Here is a 20,759-nt window from a genome sequence, read left to right as displayed (position 1 = left end):
GAGGAGTTGGGACTTGTAGTTCCATTCCCTCATACTTCCCCCTGGATGCTGGATGGGATGCTAGGTCCATCGCAGGGTTACCCCCTGCATTAAATTCGCCGGTACCCAATTGTACACCTGGGTGGAGAGAGGCAAAGTGAGAGTAAAGTGTCTTGCCCAAGACCCCAGCCAGTGCTCGAACCTGGACTGCTTGATCCGGAGACGAGCACACCAGCCACGAGGCCACTGCGCCTTGAGCCTGCGTAGGCCAGGTGTTAAAAGGAGGAGGGGGAGGCAAAGCGCAGATGGAAGGAGGGGGAACGTTTTTTGCCTCCCTACCCCTTTTCCCCTGATACCTGGTTTTGACAGGTGTCAATTGATCATATCATGGATGTCCAAAGAGGGACGCAATGTCCAAAGAGGGACGCTACAAACCAAGGGTGTATGTCTCTGTCAACCTATTAGCTGGAGTATGGCCACCATCTTGCCCAACTCCATCGCCGCCGTAGTCGTTGTGCGTACGCACCCACAGGCAATACCACTAGCCATGATAACCTCGAGAAAATCAATTCATGGGTTTCCTTTTCTTTCCCATATGGGTATGGGACTCTACTTGGCGGCCCTTCAGGCCGTCGGAGCTCCGCTAACACAATCTTTCTCATTGGACTAATTAAAAAACAACAAATTAAAGTCTTCTGTCATGATAAATTGATGTAGTGGTTGACTCTGAACAAAAGTCTATGCATTGGAACCCCGGAAAGAGGGGTACTCCCTTATATGGGCTATATAGGTAAGTGCGGCCCCAAACGATATGGTTTTTCAGCCATTTTGGTCATAAATAGGGTATGGTTTTTGCACTCTAGCCTAGATATGGGTATGTTTTTAAGAAGAAGACACTTTTTCGTCATTATGGAAAAGAAAATAACATAAGGGCCTTTCACAAATTATGTTTACGGTAATTTAACACTGACCTGAACTAGAGAACTAATTGTAACGCAGGTCTGAAACAAGGTTTTCATTTAAGGGTCAGGTCATAAATAAGGTTTCGAATTTATGGTCAGGTCATAAATGGGGTAGGGAATATTGCAGATTTTGGTCATAAACAGCGTAAGGGTTTTGGGAAACGGGCCACACACCGCAGCCCAATTTTTCTGGGAATACTCCCCACCCCTCCCCCCCCCCCCCCGGATTGGAACCTCCACGTGGCTTACCTAACTATCAAACTCCGCGGTCCCTGTTGCCCGGTAAAGTGGCAGTTATACTGAACTCAGTTATGTATTGATCATGAAATACCCAGAAAGTAATGATTATTAACGGATGTCAACCATAATACATAAAAAACTGAGTGCTCAGAAAAAGAACTCCCACCGCGGGATAGAAAGTGCCCTGGTAGGTAACAGTCAGCACCTGAGCTCAACCGGAGCTATGCAATTGTCTGTGTAGCTAGGAGAGTGCAAGCGCTACGGTCAATGTTATACCTGCGAAGCTAAGAGTGGTTGGTTAACCAGGCCAATTTTTTTGGGACCAATAAGATTCGAACCAACTGACAGACTAGAATTGTTGTCAAACAGTCGACTGGCAATCATTAGAAATTTCTCTCACGAAGGGGACACCCCAAATCATACAATTTTCTGCTCAGCTTCATATGATCATCGAGGCAGTTTGCATTCGAGGTTCCACAGAAGGCACGGCATCCGCAGATACCAAGAGCCCAATATGAGCTCCTGAAGAAACAATGAATGAGCACGCGTCGCTAGTGGTTGTGGGAAGCCGAGGAACTGGTAAGCCGTCGTCTTAGTATCCCAGTGGGGAGTCAGTATACATGTCGGGCACCAAGCACGTGTGGCGATGTTAGTCTGCCCCAAGCCCCACTCGAGCAATCACAGCATCCATTCGAAAGTCCGCTATTTGGCAGAAAGTAAGATCCATCCATGAAATCCAAAGGTGGAAAAAATGTTCAAAAATATATGTTATGAATTTCTCTCGTATTAGGCACCGGTATTCAGGGGACAAAATAACATAAATCAAATTGTACTCTAATGATAATGTGTTGTGAATGAGTAGAATTAAGTATAGAATGTTAAACGTAAATGCGTTCTCGTAATTCTGTCCCCGAAGCATTTTATTTTCAGAGGATAATCAACCAAACTTAATAGCCTTGCAAAGTGAAACATGGCGATACAGAGAGGAAAGACACAGTTATGGAACGTATGCATAACAACTCTCTCATGCCTGTAGTCAAGGAATTTTAAATTCTGCAGAGTCTCACTAACCAGGCTACCAAATCTATGAAGTTGTATGACTTATGTGATTCTGAACTGTTGAGGATCCTTAACTGAATCCTGTAGTACTCCCACTGTCACTGAACTCTGCAGTCCATAGGGCAACAGAAGGGAATCGAAATAAGACCTTGATAGACTAGCCCGCCTAAACCATTGTCTGATGTCACTCGGATTGGAAGATGGCCGAATTCAAGATGGCGCCATGTCTGTCTCGTCTAAATACAACTACACAGCAAAACTCCGCTGTTTAAACCTTAAAGCCAGAGCAGGAAATGCTCATCAATGGCTACAGATTGATCTCGGCAGAGGGACAACTGTCACCAAAGTAGTCACACAAGGAAGACAAGATTTTGATCAATGGGCCACCAATTATTATATCTCCTACGTAGAGCCTTGTGAAGTCCAACTGGGTGTGCGTTATGAGGCCTACTCTGGGACCTTAAGACCTTAAGTCGCCTTAAGTCGCCCTAAGTCGCCTTAAGTCGCCCTAAGTCGCCTTAAGTCGCCCTAAGTCGCCTTAAGTCGCCCTAAGTCACCTAAAGTCGCCTTAAGTTGCTATCGGTTACGCAATGTTAAAAAGGTTTCAACACACTCAAATTGCCCCTGTAGAAGGTTATTAGACTTGTAACTGTCATGTTAGGGTAAACTCCACTCTAACCCTATGACCCAATGGTTGGTGCAATGGACCCCTATTGTGGATCATTGCATTGTGTTCATACTCTCATAGTGCCTCTCCTCACCCAGATGTATAAATGGGTACTGGATATGGAACAGGGGGGGGCAGGGTGCAGCAGAGGTAACCTCGATAGTTGTGCTTTTAATTTTTTTTAACACTTGTTGCCAATGCATTGGAACCATCTAAACCCCCCCCCCCTTAAAGGGCCCTAGTCAGTCACACCTTTGTTTTTGTTTACATACAAGAGGTTGGCTTTTGTGCTTTATTCAGAGCATGCCAAAGCAAAGAAAATCACTGTGAAGCTACTTAAGATAAAGGAACATACTTTCAGGAACAAAACTTACAGTAAAGCAACAAGACTTTGCCGCACCATGCAATATCAATAATTTTGATGACATCGGAAATAACAGAAGCTGACCGGGGTCCTTTAAGAAGCTGAGGACTCAACAATTACTGTTATGTCTCAAGGCCGTGGCTCCCTTATACATAAAAAAACCTAATATTATTATAGTCTTGCACCTCTCTAGCCCCCATGTTAGCAGGAATAATTTCTACATGTGGACAATACTTAAATAGGAATGACAATCTGATGTATACTCTCTCACAGATGGCTTTTTATTTCTATTAAGTTTTTTTTTCTTGTATTTCATTGTAAAAAATAATTAAGATGATACTCTGTGTTGTCATCAGGAAATATATTAAATGTGGAAGGATATAACAAATGACTATACTGTAATAACTTTATTTAAGCTTATTAATTTTTGTACGATATTTCTGAATCAAATCTTCCGAAGACCTACAGTGTATAATTAATAAACAACAACAGTGAGAGGTGTTCCAGATCCTCAAGATGAAAAGAAAAAAAACAGAAAGATATTTCTGGGTTAAGGCTCAATTCTTTCTAGTCACTTTTACACTGAGCAGTAAAAATATGGTCACCCAAAGTCACTTGAACCGAATTGCGTCTACACTTTAAATACTTTACTTACCCAGTGTAAAAGAGTGACAAAAGTGGGCCATTTCTCCAGCAAAAATCATTGTTTGCATTTTACTTCCACATTCGACCAACTGTAAACGTTTGAATTTCGTAATTGGACGAACCAACTTGCAGCATAATGTTTATCTATCCTTTTCGTACACATGATGAAGCCAGGTATTCACATAATCTTATACACTGTACGTGGACTGCGCTACTGTTACTATCGAAAGCTAAGGTACAGAAAATTCTCTGTGATCAACTCTCAGTAAACATGGCCGCCAGGGGAATGTTTGGAACACGTGACTTAGTTTGGCCCCGTGACTAAGTAAGCAAACTCACGCGACCTACTCGCGCTCACGCGAGTATGGTTACTCCGACAGGCGTTTACAAAAGACAAGAAAAAAAACAAAACGCCAAACTAATACTCTCCGAAATATTTGAAGACAGTAATTTATTATCGGGTGATTTGAAATCACCCGAACACTTAGCAAGAGAACTCGAGTTTTAGTGGCACAGATATCTTGTCTCTTTGAAGCAAGGAAACCAGTTAGCGGCGCAAGGGTTACTGGGAGAATCAAAATGGCGGAGACCAGTGTGTCTGGTATCGATGCATCAATTTCCAGTATTTCGTCGTGAAAATGTTCTGGGCATTTGTAATGTGTCAGGTGGAAACTTGTGAAAGTTTGGAAGGTGTATTTCCTGGTGGTCTGATGGAGATGCCAAAAATGGCAGATAAGTCTACCAAGATAACCATTTTTATAATTCGGGAAGCATTGTAAAATAAATGTATGTAAAGGAGCTAAATTAATTTTAATTTCGCTGTTGTTTGAATAATTGATGGAAAATATACAAACACTTCAAATTAAATCAAGATATCTTAAATTTAAAATTTTTGTCACTGTGAATATATTTTTATTAGTTTTGTTTGATTTTTTTATTGTGATATCTTCACTAATATTCATACTACCTTGCTGGTGTTTATTGTTATCATTATTCTTATAGTAGTAACTGTTCAGTGTTGTCGTAATCCTTTCTTTAATAGTATTTTTTTAATGGTTTGAAATCTGGCCCGGGTTGTTCGAAAGCCGGTTAGCGCTAACCCAGGTAATATATTTTTTTTGAATAGATTTATCTTTCACTGCTTATGGTTGTGTAGTTTTAAAATGAATCAAACTCAAAACTGAAAGGCAAACAGAAAACTGGACCGAAAAGTTACAAAAAATGAAAGTAATCAAAATTCCCTCTAATACTGGGTTAGTTTAATCAGGCTTTGAACAACCCAGCCCTGGATATTTGAGACTGTGGTGACTTAATTATGTACCAGTATTGGTACAATATTGGTTTATTGCAAGAGATATATGGAGAGACTGTTGCTAAGTTTAAATTTATAGCACTCGAGTGAAATAAAGTCTCCCCAAGTCGCCTTAAGTCACCTTAAGTCGCCTAAAATCGCCTTAAATCGCCTAAAGTCGCAATGTTTTTTCTGCCAATTTTGCTTAAGTCACCTAAAGTTGCTTTAAATCGCCCAAAGTTGCCTTAAGTTACAGCGACTTAAGGTCCCAGAGTGAGGCCTGTTATGACCCATGGAAAGAAAAAGGTGTATGGCCGTAAATGTGATGTAAAATAAAATAGGGATTCAAATAATTAGATTATGGTTAAGAATGATTACCGTCGCATTCTCTACAGGATATAGATATTGATTCTCTCACTTAGTTTCTCCTTTGATTCATGTTATGCCTTCAATGAGTACTGTATTAACACAGCAAGAAGTCAGACTTCGTGTACAGCACGTTGAGGGTCAAGTAAATTCTGGAACGCCAGAAGTGATCATACAAAATTATCCTAAAAAAATCTCGTTACCAATCAAATTTGAATAAAACTGCCAAGCACAAACTACATTCGGGTTTTCCACTCTGAGTTTCAAATAATTTGAAGTAAAAACTAACGGTAAAAGCATGCAACCTTTCGACCGAACTTCGGTCATTATCAAGCTTAAAAGTGAAGATAAAATTATGGATAAGTATAAATATAACACAAAGAAGTAAAAGTATGTAAAGTATGAAAATGTAGAAATGTAAAAAAGGCGTTAAAGACAATAAAAAGCATCCAAGAAAAACATAATTAAAAATTATTAAAGACTTTCGCACGATTTGAGTCTGCGTGCTTTTTATTGTCTTTCACATCCTTTTTTTACATTTCGATACTTTACATACTTTTACTTCTTTGTTTTATATATATACTTATGCATAATTTTAACTTTTAAGCTTAATAAAGACCGATGTTTGGTCGCCACGTCGCGTGCTTTTACCGTTAGTTTTTACTTCAAATTGTTTTAAAAAACCTTTACTTATAAGGAGTTTGAAATACTCAGTCAGATTAAATTAAACCTACAGATGAAATAGAAAGTATACAAATAGTTTCATGAAGTTAAGTTTTGAAACAGATTTTTGCAGGAAACTTCGACCGCAACTCCATTGTTTCTCACGAGATGTTGCCGCCCTTCTACGCCAATCTGGTCAAAATCCACCCAGTGTCCTACTATGAATGGATGAGCATGCGCGTTGAGTTGTCTGGCTGTCCCATAATAGTGAGGACAGCATCTGACTCAGAATCCTGATTGCAGGGTACACATGCAACATATTATGCGTAAAAATCTGTAATGGGTAGACCAGGTAAATGGGTTAAACCTGTGAATAGAGGTTTGGCTCTTAAAAGGCGTGAACTTTGACCAAAATTATCCTGTTATCGCTAAGAGAGGAATGCTGCACATCTTAGTGTACTAAGTAGAAAATTATAGAAAGGTGGTTCAATATCCGTTAGAACCTGAAGTCTCATTGTTTAAGAGAACCCAGTAGCTGATCTATTAAGCATCAAAAATATCGATAGAACGGATTCATTTCACCCACAACGGATTACATCACCGTTGCTCTACCGGCTAAGCAGCGATGCTATAATAACGAGAGTATATCTAATTTCATTTCAGGGCATCAAACGATGGTTTAACCACGTGCAGTTCAAGCTAAAGGAAACAAGTCCAAAGTGAAGATGACTTTAGTACTGATTCATAGTAATATGGTGACGTGTCTTTGACGTCTTTGCTTTTAACGTAGTACCCTTGAAATTGTTCTGCCATCAAACAGTTTTTGAAACTTGGCAAAATTAGCATTCATGATATGGACATTAAAAAAATGCAATAAAAAATGGGGTCACCGTGCTTCTTTACGCGTCAGCGGACTCTTAAATGAGGTATTTACTGGTTGCGCGTTAAAAAATCAAATCACCTTCATGCAGAATTAAGTCTTGGTTACTGGAAAGACAAAAAAAAATTATCTTGAAAGTAAAGCTTCTTTTATTCACATAAGCGGCTGTATTACTTCATTTAAGCCGTTTTTGATTGCCTGGTTGTGGGAATATTGCACTTTTTCGGACAGTTCCGTGATTAGCTTCAAGTCCTTGCCTTGGCCAAATACACCCAGTACGGAACTATTTTCCAAAAAAAAATCATGTTCTACTATCAAACTTTTTCTTCTTCAAATATGTTCTTTATTAGACTGTTCTTGGTAAATACCTGAAAAAAAAAATTCGGGGGTCACCGTGCTCGTTTAAGAGAAAAGGAGCATTTATTTCGCTATCGAGCTTAGTTTGAGGGAATCTCTTACGTTTTGTACGCACACGCGCTCATATGCGCGCGCTAATGACGGGAAAATCGTGCGCAGTAGGGATGCGCAATGCAATACTAAGGAATCATCTTAAGTGAAGGACACTATGTAACAATTCTAGTTGAAGTTTAAATAAAGGTGCTGGGTAAAGTCTTTCGGTCTTCTTCTATGAACCCTTTTAGTATGAGTGGCAAAACGGTGGCCTTGACAACATACAATTGGAACGTTGAATGATAAAAAAATAAACTCATGGACGGGCTCTTCACTGAAGTGAAAAATTCTGTTTGAAATTAGAAATGTACACAAAATTGATGCGAATTTCTCACCTTGGAGTAGACTGCGAGCAGTCTCTCTTTCATTTTTCCCGGAAATCCGTGAAGAACGCAAAACAAATAAGGGTGCGAGCGTGACTGCGAGCGTGACATGCCATGTCTTCCGACGTCTACGCGACTTAATTTGCGACTTCACCTAAAGCTGCACGTCACCCTCCCACGCTCACGAGCGTGCGAGTGATCTAATGATTAGTAGCGGGTTTCACCCTCGGCCATTTTACCCTAGACACGTTAATAAATAAAGTTGTTGACTGATTTGACTGATTGATCACGACCGCTCACTTGTGTTGCGCTGTTCTTTGCGTTCTTCCTCACGGAATTTCAAATAAAAGAGAGACTGCTCTCAGTCCAACCTCGTATCGGAAGTATGCGCTCCATTCACACATGTACATACAAGCATTTTTTCAATCCTCAGAACTTACTAATCTGTCCTAATTACTTTTTTAAGATATATATTTACAAGCTCCAGAAGTTATTTCTGACTTACGTTAAAGGGTTGACAACAATTTTACCCACATCTAGTCTAGACGGCTAGAAGTCTGTTTTTGTATAGTTCTAACACGACGCGGTGTTTCTTCATCGTTTACGATTTCTGGAAAAATTAAGATGATAAAGCCACAAGGTATACTCCTTTATAACATAAAGAGCGCGTTGGTCCTATCTAATTCCTATTGAGACATCATGGTAAAAATCTCTATGTACACACGGTCGTGCGTAATTAACATGACGTGTGCGGTGTCGATTTTGCTGCAAAATTTCCGTCGAGTTTAGCTGCGCATGCGGGTTCCTTTTGCCAAAGTTTCGACAATGTGAACATCATTCTGAACAATGCAAACCCTACTTCGAGCCTTCGACTTTTACTTAGCTAAGATGTTTACCAAAACTTGAGTATTTTGACTTTTTTTGTCTACATTTTCATTGAATAAGCTTACTTTGACTTTGTTTTCCTACATTTTCATTAATTCGAAGAAGCGAATTTTTCATTGACAATTTTAGTAAACAGATGAAGCGTTTTCGTTCAACTGTTGCTCAACTCAACTGATTGTGGCATATTTTAACCAGGCAATAGGATCCTTTGTTTTCCTTCACCGTGCATTGTGAGAACTTTGTAGTCAATCACAAATAAAACATGTTTTAGCGCCTAAGTTGTTGCCATGTTATAAAAGAATTATAATTCGTTCATGCTTTTATCTGTGCGTATATCGGGTTGATATGCCCTTGGGAACTGGGTTTGAAGTGCACTCAAGAAGCTAGAAATGCTCTCGGTGTAGTGTCACGTGCGTTCATTGTGACTGTTTTATTATTATGGGATATAGTCTAATATATTGTTGCGAGCATGTGGTCTCGAGATGTCCAAACGATTTAAACATGTAGTTGTTATGAACTGAGTTGTCTAGCGTATTAGGACGAAGACACCACAATTGGCGACGAGGAAAACGGATATTTAACTCGCCGAACGGCTGCTGAAGCGGAAATGAGTGTAAACGGTCTACAAAACGCGCACAGATGGCCGTATGCTTGAGCGGATTACCTGGATTGCCTGGATTGCCTGCGTTCGACGCTGTCGGTGAACCAGCTACACTTGCACAACGATGGTTAACTTGGAAAGACGAATTTGAGCTCCAGGTTACTGCCTCTGGAATCAGGGACCCTATACAAAAAAGAGCGCTACTACTTCACCTTGCTGGGCCCAAAGTCCGAGATGTTTTCAATAATTCGATCCCTGCCGAAGCACGAGGCGAAGCGAAAGATTACAGAAAAGCTATGGACTGCCTCTCGGAACACTTCAAGCTAAAACCGAACGCTCCGATGGCCCGACAGACATTTTTGCGGCTACTCCATTAGCTGGTGAAACCATCAACAATTTTATTACTCGCCTGCAGAAACTAACAGAACATTGTGACTACGAGGGCGAAAGGGACAATCAGGTGAGAGATCGCGCCATTTCTTACCTGAATAACAAAAATCTCAAGTCAAAGTTGTACCGTGAGGAAACACTGACTCTCAGTAAACTCATGGAAATCGTTAGTCAGTACCATGACAAAGAAGCGCTTATTCTTATTCCTGAAAGCCAAGTAAACAGCTTGTCCAAAACCGGCCGCTTTCCATTCGACCAAAAATTCCGGTGTGAATTTCCGGAAATTTCCATGGGCGAATGGTACAGACTTTTCCAGTGCGGAAAACGACAGGCCGCACAGTTTTGTTCGCTTGGAATTTTTTAATGACTTCGAGATTTAACTCTCAAATATAGAAGCAAACAGAACACTGATATGTCGACATCGTGACTTTTTATAGACCACAGCCAGAAGCATATCACCTTGGTTATATGCTTCTGCCACAACAGCATGGACCTTATACAAACCAAAACGGGCGCAGCGAAAACGTCGCAAAACAAAGGGTTTAATGAGTCGTACAATGGTTCTGCACGCGTTATAAATCTTTGTACATTTCTTAGCCAAGCTATGCAAAACAAACAAGTACACCACAGGGGCATCATTTTTATAGAACGCCTTCTTCACGAATTTAGCTGTAGCTAGTATTTATCGACATATAAGTGGAAAGATTCTAGAGTATTTCAATTTTGGAATACGCGTCGCCGTCATCCTTGCGTGAGATGTCCAAGAAAAAAGAAAATCGAGAATTTGCATAATTTCCGAAAAAGAGGACAACCTCGTGAGGTATACCCAAATTTTCGAACATATTGTCCTGGAAATTTCCGTTCCATTTAGCTTTCATCCCGGAATTTCCAGAATTTTCGGTTGAATGGTTCCCTTTTCGGAAATTCAACAATTTCCGGATTTTCTGGAACTTTTCCCTGGAAATTTTCGTGCCATTTGTCCCCGTTTCGAAAATTTCGGATTTTTTGGTCGAATGGAAAGTGCCCTGGGTCACTTCGCGAAAGATTGCCGGTGCGCACGTGACCTCAAGTTTGGAAAGTGCGGCCACATGGGTCATTTTGAACTGTGTTGTCACTCCTAGCAGAAAAAAGAACGGGACTCTAGCCGCAGTTCAAGTCGTGGTCGAGAAAACTCACAAACAAAACCCGGTCGTGGACGAAGACAAGAAAATTCAAAGAAACAACGTGATGTACACAACGTGACCGGAGACACGATTGCCGAGAACCGGCGTGGAAGCAGTGATGATTTCTACGTGTTCAACGTCGGGAGCACTGGTGGACAGAATACTATGGAACTCACGATTGAAGATAAGCTTGTAAACGTTGCTATAGACTCTGGTGCTAGTTGTAATTTAATGTCAGAGGAAATGTTTAATTTTGTAACGGGGGACAATGCTAGATTGTTGGAGTGAGAGTTTATTGTTATGCTTCAGTAGAGTCACTCCAGCTTTAGAGGAAGTATAGTTTTAATGTGCAGATACCACAGACCCGCAAATCCCTGTATACTGAGTTTATGTAATGTGCGGTAAAGCAGCAACGCTACTAGGCCGCGAAGCCTCCGAGTTGCTGGGCGTGTTAAGGGTCGGCGTGTCCATTAACAGCTGTGATGTTAAATCTGATGACATGGAAAACCTTGCAAACCAAATTGACAGAAAGGCCCTGCTAAAGACCAAATTCCCAAAAGTACGTATTTCAAGGTCTTGGCAAGCTCAAAGGGTATCAGCTAAAACTCCACATTGATGAGAATGTTCAACCAGTCGCTCACTTGGTGTCATTGAAAAGGTGGAGAGACCAACCAGCTGGGTGAATCCCTTAGTTGTAGTTGAGAAGCCTAATGGTAACATCAGAATATGTCTTGACATAAGGAAAGCAAATCAGGCCATTGTACGGGAGAAACACACAGTTCCAACAGTTGAAGAGACACCTATGCCAAAGTTTTCTCCAAGCTGGATCTAAATATGGCCTCTCACCAAATTAAGTTACATCCAGACTCTAGGGACATTACAACATTTGCTGCGCCTGATGATTTATACAGGTACAAGTGTTTACTCTTTGGCGTGAACTTGGCCACGGAAAAATTCTAACAAATCGTGTGGCAAGTAATAAAAGGCTGCCCAGGTGCATACTACCTCCATGATGACCTGCGAGTCGTTGGGGCAGACGATAAAGAACACGATGAGAACTTAGACAGGGCCATGCGCAAGCTCGAGGAATCTGGCTTTACCCTGAACTACGATAAGTGTGACATTGGTATTAGTAGCATGGTTTACATGGGTGATGTACTCTCTGGTGAAGGACTGAAAGTCTCCACTGAGCGAGTGAAAGCTATCGTTGAAGCGCCAACGCCCCAAAACCAGTCTGAAGTAAGAAGTTTCCTCGGGTCAGTTCAATTTTGTGCGATGTTCATCCTAAACTTTGCTACCATGTCAAGTCCATTGTGGGACCTAACCAGCAAAGATGTTCAGTGGGATGCAAAAGAGAGCAAAGCCTTTCAAGAAATCAAAGACCTGCTTACCAGAGCACCAGTGATGGCCTACTACAGATAAGGTACCACAACACGGCTCACAACCGATGCCTCTACTGTTGGAGTTGGAGCGATCCTGGAGCAAAAACAAGAAGACGGGACTTACAGGCTAACATATTACGCTAGCCGGAAGCTTAGCAAAGTTGAAGCAAGGTACTCCCAATTTGAAAGAGAAGCTCTAGCTGTCAGATGGGCTTGCGAGAAGTTTTACCTCTAGGTATACGCAATTAAATTTGAGATCCGCACTGACCACAAACCGCTAGTCACAGTACTCGATCAGTGCAAAGTCCAAACCTCCATCTGCCCGGATAGAAAGGTGGCTCCTGTACTTGCGGCAATTCCAATACATGTTGATACACACCAGGCAAAGATAATGCTGCAGACGTCCTCAGCCGCCTGCCTGTTAGCTAAACTCAAGATGATGACACCCGAGAAACTGAAGATTTTGCATACAGCGTAGCAAGTGCAGCCGTTTTTTAAAGTAAAACCAGTGAGCAGCACGTCTGCGAACTACTTGAGTTGTAAAACTTTTTTATTTTCTCCTACGCGTTTCGTGTGACTAGCGCACACTTCTTCAGGGAGTTTAACAATACAATCAAGTATACCTGTATATATACCTAGATACAATTCTGCATTTCGCAAAAAACGACACCTGCGGATTTGCGTATACAAACCGCTCGGTAATGCGTCTAGGAAACAGGCGTAAAAATATTATTAAGGTGTGACATATTTTAAGTGTGACATAACTATTTGGGGCCCACAGTTTTAGCTAAAACTGTGGGCCCCAAATAGTTATGTCACACTTAAAATATGTCACACCTTAATAATATTTTTACGCCTGTTTCCTAGACGCATTACCGAGCGGTTTGTATACGCAAATCCGCAGGTGTCGTTTTTTGCGAAATGCAGAATTGTATCTAGGTATATATACAGGTATACTTGATTGTATTGTTAAACTCCCTGAAGAAGTGTGCGCTAGTCACACGAAACGCGTAGGAGAAAATAAAAAAGTTTTACAACTCAAGTAGTTCGCAGACGTGCTGCTCACTGGTTTTACTTTAAAAAATGACAGCCGCTTTACTACCGAGGCAAGTCGAGACTGCTACAGCAAATGATCCAACTTTACAGACAGTGCAGAAAGCCGTGGCGACCGGTGACTGGACCCAGTTGTCAGGCACCATCTACAACGCGGTTAAAGAAGAACTGTGGGTAGTAGTACAAGTAGTGATGAGAGGAACTCGTATTGTGATGTCTCAGAGCCTTTGGAAACAAACCATCATTGTGGCACACGAAGGTCATTAGGACATGGTCCGTACTAAAGCCAGGTTGCGAGAGAAAGTGTGGCGGCCGCAAATGGACAAACAGGTGGAGGATGCCATATGTTCGTCTCATCCCTGTCAGCTTGTAGGACCAAGAGGAAAACCAGAACCCGTGAGGTCAAGCAGTCTGCCTGATGGGTTCTGGCAGGAGATCTCAGTTGATCGTCTTGAGATCTCAAATGGTGAACACCTCTTGGTGGTTGTCGACAATTATTCTCGTTGGCTAGACGCCATTCTCCTAAAGAGGACGGATGCCCAACACGTGAAAAAGAATATGGAAGCTATTTTCAGAACACATGGATTACCAGAAGCCCTTCGCAGTGGCAATGGACCACCATTCGCATCAAGGAATTTGAGGGCTTCCTAGAATACTTAGGGATAAGCCACAAGAAGGGCGTACCCTATTGGCCACAGAGCAACGGAGAAATGGAATGTGGCAATGAAACAATTCTGAAGATAGTGCGAATTGCTCGCCTTGAAGGGAAAAATTGGAGAAAAGCACTTTAGAACTTTTTCTTCCAGTTAAGAGTTACTCCACATTCTGTCACTGGAGTGTCGCCTGCAGAACTACTGATGAGGAGGAAACTGCGGGACAAGCTTCCTCGAGTTCAATTCTCCAAAGGCCGTACAACGGAAGCATATTGGCAACAGTTGTTAAGAGAGAAAGACAATCGTGCAAAACTCCGCCAAAAGGAATATGCAGACAGAACACGAGGAGCCAAACACAGCAATATTGAGGAGGGTGACTAAGCGCTATTAAAGCAGACACGTGAAAACAAGCTCTCACCGAACTTTAAGCCAGAACCTTACATTGTCAGTCGTAAAGATGGAAGTGCTGTCATCTTACAAGACACAAATGGGAACAATAAGGTGCGCAACATTGCTCACATATCATGAAAAAGTGTGTTGATCCTGAAACTGTTGACAAAGGGGAAATAGATCCACAGCTACACCCAGCCGAGCAGCCAGTGCAGCCCGAACAGGATCGCCCGAATACCAGCGCTAGTTAACCAGCAGCAGATGCACCAGAAGCTCCATCTAGCCCCTTACCTTCAGTTGCTTCGCGCCCTGTGCGTGCCAGGCAAGCACCCGCCTGGACGCAAGATTATGTATGCGCATAGTTTAAATTATTCACAAGAAAGTAAGAGCCCCTGAACTTTCTCTTAAACACCTTATTACTCACTTCGAGTTTGTTATCTCTAACTTTATAGATTTACTTGTTTGTTTTTGTAATAACTTAGGGGAGATGTAGTGTCCCGTATGTTCACTGTGACTGTTTTATTATTATGGGATATAGTGTAGCGAGCATGTGGTCTCGAGATGTCAAACGATTAAACATATTGTTGTTATGAACCGAGTTGCTTAGTGTATTATGCACTAGTCAATTGAAACCTCCACCCCTTGGGTCCTGGAGAAGGGTAGGGGATTTGACATTGACCCTGGTAGAAAGGCATCAATATCCCTACCCCTGAGCCCAGAGTTCAGATCAAATGCCCTTTTCCCTGAGGCAAGAAAGTTGAAACTATCAAAAGTTTCAAGAAAAAAGAAATGCATTTAAATGTTCGTCTTCCAAGTTTACATGTATGCAGCTTTGATTATAACTATTAGTACAATACTAACTTCACATTCAGATATGTATGTCATAGTTTTGGAAAATTGTCCGTGCTTCAGCAGGCTAAAACACTCTTAAACTTTTACAGCAAAATCTTCATTTTGTCGGAGATCTAAAACCTTACGACTATCTTGGTATTGGAATAAAACCTGTAAAAATTGAAAGATGAGAACAGATCATGACATGAACCCTTCGACCTTCCGGATAACATTTGAATTTCAATGCAAATTACTTGCTTCAGATTAAATATCAATTACAGTGAATGATGAAGTGACAGCGAGATATGCGTGGTTCAAACCACTCTCACCTTTCTCATTGCCTTCCTCCAGCTTTGAAGCTCCATACGTAGAGCTAGTACCCAGTTTCTCTATTGTCAGCGCGCCCCACGTGGGGACGGAACCAGGAACCCAAAGTCAAAATTAGTCAAATGAACCACCTCCAAGGGACAGATTGTTCTTCAAAAGTGATTTAATGCCCCTATTATCCCCTACCGTTCCCCAGGACCTAAAGGGTGGGAGTTTCAATTGACTAGTGCATTAGGACGAAGACACCACACTCGGCTGCGCCTCGAACAACTGGGGCCCGGTCCAAACGCTGCTCCACGCATGGGCCGAACCAAACTTGATTAAGTTCGCCTGACTTTAGAGCGACTTTGGAACGACGGCTGGTTCAGACGGCGTACTTGCGTCAAACTTAATTCGGGATGCCGGTGGTAACAATGTTCGACGAGAAAATATGCGTTCTGAATTCAAGAACTCTGTCCATATAGAAAAGCTGTGACTAATATTTCGCTGTTATAGCAATATTTAGGGAAACAAATTCAAACTTAAGTTTCAGTGTTTGTAGTTAGACAGGTTTTCTCCCGGTTAATTCAACTTGTTAAAGGGAAATCTCATAAGCTGGCCTGTTATCACGAGGAAAAAGCAAAAAAAACAAAAAACAATTGCGCTAAAGAAACTCGCTCATACAGTCCCGTTTCTCATAAATCGACGGCACATTTTGTTGTCTTTATATTTAGCGAAACACCGCGGTAAAACGCACTGCGCATGAGTACAAATTTGAGCTTCCGGTAAATTACGTATTTCCGGTTACGTATTAAAATCTAATGTAAACAAGATAAAATCTCGTACCGCGAAGTTTGAAAACAAAAAGTAAGAGTTCGCAAAAGAAAGTAGGGGAAAGGTTTGTCTCGTTGAAAAGTTTATTTTTCATTTAAGTTTCAAGCGCTTGCACCCAGGGGTTTGGTGTTTGCACCAACAACAAAATATGAGAGAATTTCGGGCGCGTTCGTGCTCGACAAGAGCATTTTTTTTTTACGTAGTACTCCTTGTTGCGTTGGTTTGGTTGTGAGGTTCCTTCGCAGAAAAATGTGGGAAAGCCAACAAAAGCAGCCGTAAATGTGCCGGCAAAAAATATTTTCTGTCTGAAGATTTAACCAGAGCTGCCGAACTCAAGTGGGCTCAACAGTTTGCCATGTTCACTGGGACGAAATACGGACGAGCAACAACAGATGTTCGGTTCCTAGAGAAAACCATTCGCGAGGCGTAAGGAAACAGCGCATTCCTGCGAGACTTTTTTCAGTCCTGGATGCCACAGGAGCAACATGTCATGGGTACAAGCCAGGTGCAAGGTGGTGCTACAAATGCTGTACCAGGGTGGACGAAGAAACAAGGTTTACCTCGCATCCTGACTAGAAGCCGCCGGTGTTACGAACTACTGGCAGGTCAGTTAATTAGACATCGGTTAATTATAATTGACACGCAGGTTCGCACTGCCTTGGATTGCTGCAAGGATTTTCGGAATCTTCTTACCAGCAAATTAAATGAAATTAAGGAAAAGGAAAGCATACTCTTTCAAAGATTTTTGTTGCAACAATAAACAAGTTGTTTGTATCAAATTTTGTAAAATTTGGGGCAAAATAGACATGATACCAAAAAAATTCATTATAAATTTAATTATATTTTGTGTTAAATGATCCAAGTCTTACGCATGTATGGTTCTCCACTAAGATGGAAATAAACAGACCTCAGATGACAAACTTCAAAAGGTACCTATAAAATTATCTTGCACTACTGATGTTGGAGTGTTATTTGCATTAATGTACCTCACATTTTTATTTTACTCTTCTTGACTACAGTACAGTACTGTCAATTGCTTCACTAAAATTAATTGTTGGGGTGCAGGTAGCAAAAAGCCACCTCAGGCAGTTCAGTCTAAAATTGGTATATTGTGGAAAGAAAAAGGTAGCACAGAAGCTGGGAAATATTATTTTGAAAAATTAATTGCCAAACGAATTTAAAGAAAAATAATAATTTTAAAGACAGCAAAACAAGAACTTTATGCCACTTGACAAACTTATTTTTCTTAAGACCAAACCCATAAAATTGCACCAATAATATCGTCTAAAATTAATGTCAGTTTCACATATACTTATTGAAATTCAGTAGTACTGCAATGTTGTCTCCACACCAAGGATTCAGTTAGAGGGGTGTCCAGGAACCCTATGAGCACCCACTTCATGAAAAATTTCACTAAAAATTTACCTACTGCATTTTTCATTGGTGGGGGGATATGCTTTTTGGACATCCATTTTCAGTATCTGGATACAAACAAACTCATCACTAATATGTTTATTTTATTTTTTTTAAATTTTATATTTAGATCTTGCAATTTACCAATTTTAGGACTACACAAGAACTTAAAGCAGCAACACAGCAGTAGTGAAGGCCTCCAAAAAGTTCAGAACCATTTCCAATATTATTGCTGTTCTAAAGACTTAAATTTCTAGAAGAGGCTTGTGGAATAGACCTGCGGTACCCAAAAAGCCAGCAAATGTCCATGGCAGAAATACAAACATCATTTGGGGTGGTAAAAATAAATTGCTATTGTGAATTTACAATGGATAAAACAGTTTGTAACAGGATGGCAACAGAAATCCATAACTTAACTCAACTATCAGGTTAGTATCACTTACCTGAAATGTAAAGATACAAAACATACAAGATACAAGTATTTTGAAGGATAATTGTTTGACATCATGATAATCCATGGCACACTATAACAACACCATCTGACCAAAACTCATTCAAACAGATTATCATTATTTACCTGTATTGCACATGGTCAATGACAATATCATAAATTTTATCATTCAGTTGAAGTCATAAGCACTAATGAGAAGGATTTAGAGGACTTCTCAATTATTATTATGGCAATGATTTGGAAGAGTTATCTGAGGAGTCTCTTGGCCAAGAAAAAAAATGCTGTGTCAGAGTTGCAACAAACTATTCAAGTCTCATCCTTTCAATGATTTGGAAAACTGATAATTATTTTTGTTTGAATATTGACTAGTAACTTAGGTAACAATCAAAATAACATGTTGTTTAGGTGACCGGTAAGGGTAACAGACATCATTTCAAGATTATATTTCTGATACAGGTATTGCATTTGTGTAATCCAATAAGTAAGAGGATGTGTTAAGACCAACACATGACAGTGATTGACACAAGCAGAGAATTAAATATTTAAATTTAATAAATAAAATTATTTCAATAATTTATTTAAATTAGTAAAATAGATATTTACCTTTTCTATTAATTTCAGAAAATTCATTTGACCAGCTGATCGGAAAATTTTAAATATCATTGCAACATCATTATGAAAGCAGTGATGCTGTGCCACTGTATGCTCCTGGACAGATGAAAGAGTTTGCTGACAAAACTGCACCTGGTCTTTTCAATGTCATTTTGCAGTCTATTCTCTGGGAAGATCCAAGATTGAGTGAAGAACACCGTGTATTAGAGGAAAAAAGAACTCTTGTTTTGTTGTGCACAATAGCATATTTCACGTACTTTACCCTGTTTTATTCTTATTTGTAGTTAAAATACAGGTCTCCTTGGAAGACCATAAGGCCACTCAGTTTAAAAAGTCTGTTTAATTAATTATTGCATGTTTCTTAACTAGAACAGCAGACACAGCTTTACCCCAATATAAATATCAGTTCTATTATATAATGAAGTAAAATTACTAGATGTTTTACCTTTCTTCACATTTAACCCCTTGAAAGGTAAGGACATAAAAGTAGTTCCAGTGAACTAACTTGCAGCAATGCCATTCTTTTTATAGATCTCAGAAAACAAATACTCTTCAAAGAGAAGAGGGATTATTTATCCAGCAACATGGGGCATTCTGAGATGTTATCAATTCTGGAAGAATTTGAGGTTTCAGCACAAGCTGAAGGGATGTGGATGGTCAAAAAAGCAGGCTCCTCAGGGAGCAGCTAATGTTTGTAAACTTTCAGATTTCAAATGTACTTCAAGTGAGTTTAAAGTATGGTAGTTTAAAATCTGAAAGCTATAACTTTAAAATACTGTGAATGAAAAACTTGTCCGGTTAGTTGAACAGTCTTTTTGTGTACATATGGATAGGCTAGCAAAACAGTGGCGCATAAAGGAAACATGTTATTGTAACATAGAAAATCATATTAGTCACTGAAATGATTTTAAATTTTAATGAATTTATTGTTTCAAATGAGTGAGTTACTACACAGTTCTGTAATGGTGTTCTGCCTCTTATTACTGGCAATGTACAACTTGAAGACTCCTTTGACCTATCCATCCTGAATGAAAATCCAATGGTACCTCAAAGTTCTCTGGCATTTTATTTAGAATGGCTCACCAAAGAAGGCAATCTTGCTGCTGTTGTAATCATGAAATTCTGAAAGTAAAATTGAAATTTATTTCCAAACCGAAAATTTGTATTTTCATGCAGGTGCTTGACTATTACATGTAGCTTGAGTTTTAAGTGAGCTTCTCATGATCAGCTCAACAAGTTGAAATCGTGAGATCACTTCCATCATGAAATTCGCAGTATTATAGGCTAAATAAAATCGATAAACAACGAATAGACTTACGAACCTTCTCTGTCACCATGAAAAAAATTTTCAACGGATATAATCTTGTAGCAGTCCAAGCAACAAATTGAAAAAAAAAAAAACAGGCATAAATAAGAAGAACCCTAACTTTAGATATTTTTAAATTATTTGATCCCTCTTTTTAACCATTATTGTACACTATTTTTAGTATTATAACGATTGCATTGTAAATTTCTGTTTTCCTTATCCAGACTTAGTAGTAGTAGGTCCACATCAGCTGTACAGTTGCATACTTTTAAAACCTACTTATCAAATAAATGTACGTATGTACAACACGAACTGACAAAAGGCTTACTAATCAGTAATGACGGCCACTGCGGAGCATTTCTTAAAGGGTCCAACGAACATTTCCAGGACCAGCAATTGCAACAAGTTATTGTCTACATACCTTTTTTGTATTTGTGGTCCTTTCTTCTTTCATCTGTGGCTGCTGATTCAAAACAAAAAGCTTAAACACCGCGAGGCGAACAGCAAAATTAATCTGGACCACCGAACAACACGGGCAAACCGGAAATGCTGAACTTGACGCATGCGCATACGTTCTGCCGCGGTGTTTATTTAGCGACG

At 40.2% G+C, this 20,759-nt stretch overlaps 1 long non-coding RNA gene and 1 pseudogene across 1 annotated transcript; one reads left to right on the top strand and one right to left on the bottom strand.

Annotated features, from left to right (window-relative positions):
• Positions 1-14,220: 14,220 nt before the first annotated feature.
• Positions 14,221-15,000, top strand: LOC149098692 (uncharacterized; annotated as a pseudogene).
• Positions 15,001-18,770: 3,770 nt separating this feature from the next.
• LOC149098691 (uncharacterized) lies at positions 18,771-20,745 on the bottom strand. The gene is made up of 2 exons (XR_016203546.1): positions 20,581-20,745; positions 18,771-19,975 (listed from the first exon to the last, which is right to left on the bottom strand). It is a non-coding gene; the product is annotated as an uncharacterized LOC149098691 (long non-coding RNA).
• Between the last annotated feature and the right edge of the window lie 14 nt (positions 20,746-20,759).

Source organism: Orbicella faveolata, unplaced genomic scaffold (assembly GCF_042242905.1).
Source record: "Orbicella faveolata isolate gen_17 unplaced genomic scaffold, um_ofav_v1 contig_46, whole genome shotgun sequence".
NCBI classification, from domain to species: Eukaryota; Metazoa; Cnidaria; class Anthozoa; order Scleractinia; family Merulinidae; genus Orbicella; species Orbicella faveolata.
Note: the sequence above shows the minus strand (reverse complement) of the source record. Positions and strands in the feature narration are given on the sequence as shown.